The sequence below is a fragment of the Octopus bimaculoides genome, chromosome 6, assembly GCF_046866305.1.
Source record: "Octopus bimaculoides isolate indiv1 chromosome 6, ASM4686630v1, whole genome shotgun sequence".
Taxonomy (NCBI): domain Eukaryota; kingdom Metazoa; phylum Mollusca; class Cephalopoda; order Octopoda; family Octopodidae; genus Octopus; species Octopus bimaculoides.
The window spans coordinates 59,474,081-59,482,666 of record NC_142933.1 but is presented as its reverse complement, the minus strand read 5'-3'; the positions used below and the strand labels follow the sequence as shown (position 1 = coordinate 59,482,666).

General features: G+C 38.8%; 1 protein-coding gene across 3 annotated transcripts in view; it reads right to left on the bottom strand.

The window, feature by feature from the left end:
* Positions 1-326, bottom strand: part of LOC106870865 (puratrophin-1) — a 582,111-nt gene extending 581,785 nt beyond the window's left edge. For all 3 annotated transcript variants that reach the window (XM_089353963.1, XM_089353964.1, XM_089353965.1), the window contains exon 1: positions 39-326. The gene's annotated coding sequence lies outside the window, so the exon portion shown is untranslated. The remainder of the gene's footprint in view (positions 1-38) is intronic.
* Positions 327-8,586: the final 8,260 nt, after the last annotated feature.

The following is an 8,586-nucleotide window of genomic DNA, read 5'->3' as shown; positions in this document are numbered from 1 at the left end:
CACATTAACCACAACAAACAGCTGACACCAACAGTTACCTTCCACAAGGAAGCAGTCGAAAAATCCCCTAAATTTCATCCAACTTGTAATTAGTGCTTGCTGTGTATTCTTTCATGTGTGGTAATTTTAGTATTTTCAGTTTTTGTGCATGATTTTTCTCTGCCATCAATTTTTGGAAGACAAAAAAATTGTTCTCTGATTTATAAATTGTGCCAAAAGAGTGCAGCAGTGGCATATGGGGATAAATAGGTTCTTGATGCCGAAAAAGATATTTGCAACAAGCTACAAGAATGACTACTAGCTGCAATACTGCTAGTTGTTGTGGTGGAAATGGCAGCAGCAGCAGACACAGCAGCAGTGACAGTATTGGCAATGGCGATGGTGATGGCAGCAGCAGCAGCAGAAGCAACAGCAGCAGAAGAAGATGGAGAAGAAAAGGAAAATAAGAAAAAAAGTGGCAGATGCTCCATTTCTAAGGGAAAACTGTCATCTCCCTTTCTCCAGTCAAGTGTGGCAGTGGGAGTTATGCAGGATTCTCCAAAGAAGGAAGCTTACCTCCTCCCCAATGCCAATACAAGAGTAAATCAATGGCTTTATAGCCTTCACTACTAACAAACCTCACTTTCTCACCTTCTTTTTCTTTTAGTTTTCCCATTATTGAGTGATTCTGATAGGAGAGATTTCATAATTTGCTTTATTTAATTTTTGATTCACTCTGCTGACCAACATTGTCTCAAGGTTACTTAATAACAGGGAAGTTGAAAAAAAAATAAGTGAAAGAAAAAGAGAAAGAATCAAAATAATTCTAAGATTGTGTCTGTGAATGAAATTCTCTTTTGAAAGTGCTGCCTTCTAATTGTGGCTGTCTAAGCCCCAACAGAGGCAAGGTGTTTGGATATCTTGTAGTGTCTTTTATAGAAGTAGTAAGAGCTGGAGTTTTAAATACATTCTAGGATTGTGTGAGGTGATGTGATAGGGGAGGTGAGGTGTAAAAGTCTTCCAAACTTGCTCAAACACTTCCAAGTAACAAGTATCAACTGGATTTCTTAAATATACCAATGTGAACATGGAGTAACTGCATAAGACCATCAAGATCTTATCTAGATAGCATATTTGTTGGGTCAATAGATACAGAGAGTATAGGATGCTCACAATTTCAACCAACCATCTACACAGGCCACAAATTTGTGATCTGTATGATCAGCCTGGATAGGATTCTTGGATAGTTTCTGTCTGTGCATACTACTTAGGTTGACTGACATTTTTGGAAGCTGAATGCATATTAATAGGAGCAAAATTGAACCCAGACAAGTTGGAAGAGCAAGTCCATAACTTAAATAAATAGGAACTGACATGAGGTTATGAGTAGGGTAGCCAGACACCCTCTGCCATTTGCTAGGTATGTTTTTCAGCTTATCTCTGTGATAGAGCAGCAGACTAGGGTCAAGATTAAATGTCTGACATCTGGAATGTTTTAAAGAACTCAGATATCTCTATTAATTAGGAAATGTGTCTGGTGGGATATCATCATCATCATTGTTTAACGTCTGCCTTCCATGCTGGCATGGGTTGGATGGTTTGGCTGAGGACTGGCAAGCCAGGAGGCTGCACCAGGTACCAATCTGATCTGGCAAGGTTTCTACAGCTGAATGCCTTTCCTAACACCAACCACTCCGTGAGTGTAGTGGTGCTTTTTACATGCCACCAGCACATGCCATTTATCCAGGGCACACTACTTGATAGCAACTTTTTCCTAGTTTTGGATACTCATCATAATAGGTTATAATTATATATTCAGGTATACACCTTGTAGTGTGTTGTTTAAAGCTTGTTCACAGAATTCAGTTACCTGATGTCAACAACAATCTAGATGTATATTCCACTGGGTTTACTTCAGAAACTCCTCTGTTTACATAAAGTTTATAAAGACACTGGCATACCCATGTCATCAAAAATGCTGACAGTTTTATTAATGATAGAAAATGGGACATCAACACAATGAGAAAAACCATTAATAAGTGTCGGCAGCAATCTAGTAAGTATCCGTACATACACAGAATTGAAGTACTTGAAGAATCAGATATGATTGTAATGTCTCACTTGAAAATATTGCCCAGATAATGTATATGTGTGTATGTATATTATGTATATGCACACACATATGTAGATATACATAGATATATATGTACAAATAAATATATACATACACACACACACACATATATATAAATATATATACACACATCATCATTGTTTAACGTCCACTTTCCATGCTGGTATGGGTTGGATGGTTTGACTGAGGACTGGCAAGACAGGAGGCTGCACCAGGCTCTAATTGGATCTGGCAAGCTCCCAGGGGCAGCCTGTCTTAAATTCCTCTGTTATTTCCCGGAGGAATATGATGAATAAGAGGGGGCTGAGGACTGATCCTTGGTGGAGCCCTACTCTTACTTGGAATTCTTCATTATACTCATTGCCAACCCTCACCTTACTGATAACGTCCCTGTACATATCTTGTACAGCCCTCACTAACCACTCATCTATCCCTAGTTTCCCCATTGACCACCAGATAAGGGATCAGGGGACCCTGTCAAAGGCTTTTTTCATGTCAACAAAAACCAAGTACAGAGGTTTATCTTTGGCTAGGAATTTCTCCTGCAGTTGTCTTACCAGAAATATAGCATCAGTAGTGCTTCTCCCTGACACAAACACAAACTGCATCTTGTCTAAACTAACTCTCTCTCTGATTAGTTGGGCTATGACCCTCTGCGTGACTTTCATTACCTGATCCAACAATTTGATACCTCTGTAATTATTTCTATCTAATGCATCACCTTTTCCTTTGTAGCAGTTGACTATGGTGCTGCTACACCAGCCATTGGGTATAACTCCTTTATGCATCACCTGGTTGACTATATGGATGACTAGACTATAACCTACACCACCAGATATATATATATATATATATATATATATATATATATATATTATAAATATATAATAATAATAATAATAATAATAATAATAATAATAATAATGAATGGCAAACCTACAAAATTACAGACCAATAACTTGTCTCCCAGCAATTTACAAAGCCCTTACTGTAATAATATCGCAAAAAATGAGCAAACATCTGGAAGAAAACAACCTGTTTCCAGAAGAGCAGCAGGGATGCTGCAAGGGCTCATACAGCTGTAAAGATCAGCTACTGATCAATAAAGCCATAACTGAAGACAGCTGCAGAAAGAAGAAGGGTCTAGCTTTTGATAGTATTCCCCACACATGGCTAGAGACACTAGCCATGAACAGGGTAGCACCAATAATCATAAAATATATAAAACATTCCATGAATAAATGGCAGACAGTTCTATGCCTCCCAAAAAAAGAGGGACTCATAAAAACCAAAGCCATCCCCATTAGAAGAAGAATATTCCAGGGAGACATGTTCCCTCCACTTTTTTTCTTCTTGGCACTGACACCCTTATCTAACATGCTAAACAGAACTGGATGTGGATACAAATGTTACGTCAAAACAATCAGCCACCTCTTATGTATGGATGATCTAAAACTGTATACTATAAATGATAAACAGCTGGAAACATTACTACAGACAGTACATGAATTTACTAAAGAAATAAACATGAAATTTGGCTTAGAAAAATGTGCCAAAGCAACCTTGAAAAGGGGAAAACTAAAGGAAAACTAGAGGAAAACATCACACTAGATGAAGTAAATGAAATAAGAGAATTAGACCAAAGCCATACATACAAATATCTAGGAATCAATGAACTAGATACAATACAGCACACACAAATGAAAGAGCAGATAAGGAAAGAATACTTTAGATGAGTTAGATTAATACTGAAAACAGAGCTCAATGCGAAAAACAAGATAATAAGTATCAACATTCAAGCTGTCCCAGTTATAAATTACAGCTACAATATTCTTAACTGGTCTCTAAATGGACTAATCAAAATAGACAGAAAAACAAGAAAAATAATGACAGGATTTAGGATGCACGACCCAAAATCTGACATAGAAAGATTATATATACAACATATCGAAGGTGGTAGAGGCCTTATACAGCTAGAAAATTATTACAAAATAACTACCATAGAACTACAGAAATACCTACTTTAGAAGCAAGGAAAACTAATACAAATAATCACAAAACATGAACAAAACAAAAAACTGTTTTCAGTCTTAAAGGAAGCTGACAAATACAAAAAAGGAAGTCATTGAATCCAACAACTATGAAGAAAAAGAAGAAATGACAAAAGCTGTAAAACAACTGAAATCCAAACTAAAACTGGAACAGTAACGGATTATGATAAAACGATGGCAAGAAAACCCTTTCATGGCAAACACTAGGTTAAATTAAACATCCCTCTCGTTCGGATCCTTCATCAGCAGTGTCACCACTCCCTGCTCACATGACTGGGAATGCTTCTAGTCTGTTGCAAAGAGCAGTAGACAACTGCCAAAAGTGGAGTAAACAAGTCAAGCATATGGAAATATAGTTCATAGGGCAAACCATCCAATCCTGGTGATTTGCATCCCAAACAGCAGCCCAGTACACCTGTCACTTCCTTCACCGAAATCAGCTTCTCGCAACACTCAATCTCCTTGTCTGATAGGCATGGCATACCATCAAGATAGGTCTCAGGGCCCGCTGTCTCAAGAATGCCACTCCTCAAAAAGAGGTTGGTGAAGTGTTGCCGAAATACTACACTCATCTGTTTGGAATTGGAGAGCATATGGCCACTGTGGTCTGTCACAGACTGAATTCTAGATTTGTTTTCATACTGTGCCTCTGCTACCCAGGCCCAACCAACGGCTTTTGAGCCTTCATATTTCAAGGCATGCACTCTAACTCAGACAATACAGCCTTCATGTTTCACATTGAAGAAATAATTGAGTGCCATTCTCACCACTAGCAAGTCATTTGCAATCCCACTTATATGTATCTCTTCTAAGTTACTAACTAGTTTATTTTCTAGTTTGTTGTTTTCTAAAGCAATCTCTTTGCTAAAACTAACTGATATCTCTCTGATTTTCCTTTTTGAAGAAACACACCACCTGTTGCTGATGATGGCTCCCATCCATTCCCGTTTAAGTAGTCTACTAATCTGGTCCTTGAAATCTTTCTGTGTTCGGAAGGATGCATTCATCCTCCAGTAATCAAATCCTAGTCTAATTGTTTTTTTCTTAGTTGACTATAAAGGTCCCAAATTTGTGATCTGAATAGCCAACTTATATTATGCCTATCTGCTAGCTTAATGAAAACCCTAAGTCTTTAGACATTTAAAGAAATCTAGCCAGCCAGATTCTGTAGTGACATCCTTGCTGCTTACATCTAAAACCAACATCCTACCATCCAGGTCAAGGAAAACCATATTCACCATCAAGTCAAGGCCATTCCAAAACAGTACCACAACACCATTTGATGCTGGCCAACTGGAGGAAGTAAAAACCTTGTAGTCGTTCAGAAGAAGAGTGATTGCATTTTGAAAATCTTAGTTTCACTAATGGCTACTGCATCCAGACGTAGTGACCTGAGGTCATTGAGGAAGTGACCCTGTTTCCACGTTGCCCTCAGGCCACGAGCATTTATACAACTTATTCTTAGAAATGCCATTCCAGGAGGAGGGAAAGAAACAAAAGGAAGTCAGTCACTTACTCTAGTACTGGGTTGGTCCTTATTTGAGGCCTTTAAACAGGCCTTTCAATATCCTTTTGTCCAACAGGCTTTTGAAAACTCCCACATTGTGTGGGAAGAGTTTCCTCAAAAAACAATACATAGTGGGGGTTGTTCTTATCAAAACCCTTCCTTCTGGAGTTTTAGTAATGGTGGGAGCATCAAGACCCTCACTTGTCAAAATTTTGTCTTTATTTGAGTTTACGAACTCTATTAATTCCTTGTCCTTCTGCAGAACTGTGTAGTTCAGGGGGTCATCTGAGAGAAGTTGTTCTACTAGTTCCATCTCTTGTGGTTGATGTGGTTGTTGTCGTTTTGCTTCCTTTTGTTTCAGCATTCTCCTGTTGCTGATCCTTTTGTGTCTCTCACTCTTACTGACAATGCTGTTTCAGTTCTTGGTGTTGCTGTAGTTGGTTTATCTGTTGTTGTTGTTGTTGTCATTGCTGCTGCTGAGGTTTCAAGATTGGATGCAACATTTTTGAGGCTACCTAGTTTTGTGCCCATAGACTTTTGGGATTAAGAGGTTACCTCTCCCTCTTTTCTTTTTTGGGTGTTGTTCAACAATCACCCACTCAGGTGGTTTTGTCTCATATGAGACCCTTTCTATATCCAAAGAGTCGGTAAAATTTCCAACAGCCTTATTTCCTCTCTACTCTTGTGTTTCATGTAGTGGTTGCCTCTGCTTTCCTTTTTGGTATTGCAATGAATTTGGCGTTGGGCATATTGGAGCAACATGAGACACCTCTCTCGACTTCTCCACAGTGGGGCAGAAAGTTTTAAGCAACCAATTTTGCCACAGATGTAACATCTGATTTTCCTCCATGGCCACCTGCATTTTCCTCCATGGCGACCTCCATTCTCTCCATGGCCACCTGCATCTGCTCGCACTCTCTAAAACAAAAAAAAGTCCAGGGTAGCATGGACTTCCTCTGGAGCAACTAAAATTTGGAACTCCATTGACACTCCTGTTCTGTTTTGTTGGGGGCATGATCTTAAGCTTATGACCTCCCCATGCTCTTCTAGAATGGCCATTACTCTGGCCTGGTCCCTATAAGGAGGTACATCTGACATGCTGACTTTGGTCATATGACTTTCCATGTCTAAGGAGAGCATCACATACTGGTGAGAGGAGCAGGTCACTGTGGTCATCCCACATGCTTTCTGTTTATTGCTACAAATAGCTACTACAGTCCCATATTGCTTTACTTGACAGACATAAACTATGGAAGGTCAAACATCTTTCAGGCATTTCTCTATTTCGGCTGGGGAAGGATACTGTGGCTTTCTCTCTCTGCGATTAATGCACTTATAAGTTATCATTCTCTGTTTGGTGGAAATCTTGTCTTCTTCTGGGAGAGCTATGATGCAGAATTGAATGACATTTTTTAACTGCTTCCACATTCCTTTGCAAGGAATTGGTAGTCCATGTATTTACTATATCTGCAACAGAAATTCTTTTCTTTCAGATATGTTTTCTCATTACTGTCTTCGTAAATAGCATTGCTGTTGATACTGTTGTAGCAGTCAGCACTTTTGTTGATGTCAATACTGCTGCTGATGGTTATAACATAATTATTGTTGTTGTTGCTGCTGGATTTGTTACTACTATTATTGTTGTTGGTGTTCTTACTGATTTCATTATTGTTGTTATTGGAGTTGTCATGAATCAGGGTGGTGTTAGTCGGCTTGTTCTGATTGTTGGTGATGTTGTTGATGTTGGTAGTGGTGGTGGAGTAGGTGTTAGTGTTATTGTCATTAGGTTTTTTGTGTAAGTCAAAGAGAGTGGCAACTGATACGCTTAGTTGACTACTATGCCTTGGGTCAATTGAGCACAAGGAAGCAGATACATTTTCTCACCGAGGTTACAAAATATTTACCATATTTTAAAAATAATTTTCACTTAAAAGTATTTTTCCTATCATAATGTGTCTAATGTAAAGGCTAGAGTTTCTTACCTTTCGGGGTTAAATTATTTTTGGAGTATTTTCCCATTATGCACTGTTTTGGGTATTTATACTCCAAATACTTCAATAACCACTGGTCTGATTTACACAAAACTTATTTTATTCCATTTGTATTCACATTTACAGGGAACTTTACTTTCAAAGTATCTTTGTCATTATGTGCCAGTTTGGCTGTGTAACATTGTAAGCGAGCAAGCAAGATTGAACTTCATTTTTAATGTGTTATTGATTTCATAGACACAATACACGTTTTTATGTTGAGAAATACCTCAAACATATTAATCAGGCACAAACCACATATCATAATGTTATGATATGTGGTCTGTGCCTGATTAATATGTTTGAGGTATTTCTCAACATATGAAACTATTAGTAGGACATTAAAACATGTGTCTATTAAATAATATTTATCTCTCACCAGATGGAGTACTTCTTTTGTTGATCTTACCATCACAAAACAGTACATTATACATTTATGCAGGCATGGCTGTGTGGTAAGAATCATGCTTCCCAACCACATGATTCTGGGTTCAGTTCCACTGCATGGCACCTTGGGCAAGTGTCTTCTACTATAGCCTCAGGCTGACAAGAGCCTTGTGAGTGTATATGTTAGGTAGAAACTGAAAGAAGTCTGTTGTCTCTTGTGCGGGTGGCACATAAAATACACCATTTTGAGTGTGGCCATTGCCAGTACCGCCTGACTGGCCTTCATAGGATTTTCAAGTGAGATCGTTGCAAGTGCCCCTGGACTGGCTCTTGTGCGGGTGGCACATAAAATACACCATTTGAGCGTGGCTGTTGCCAGTACCGCCTGACTGGCCTTCGTGCAGGTGAAATGTAAAAGCACCCACTACACTCTCTGAGTGGTTGGCGTTAGGAAGGGTATCCAGCTGTAGAAACTCTGCCAAATCAGATTGGAGGCTG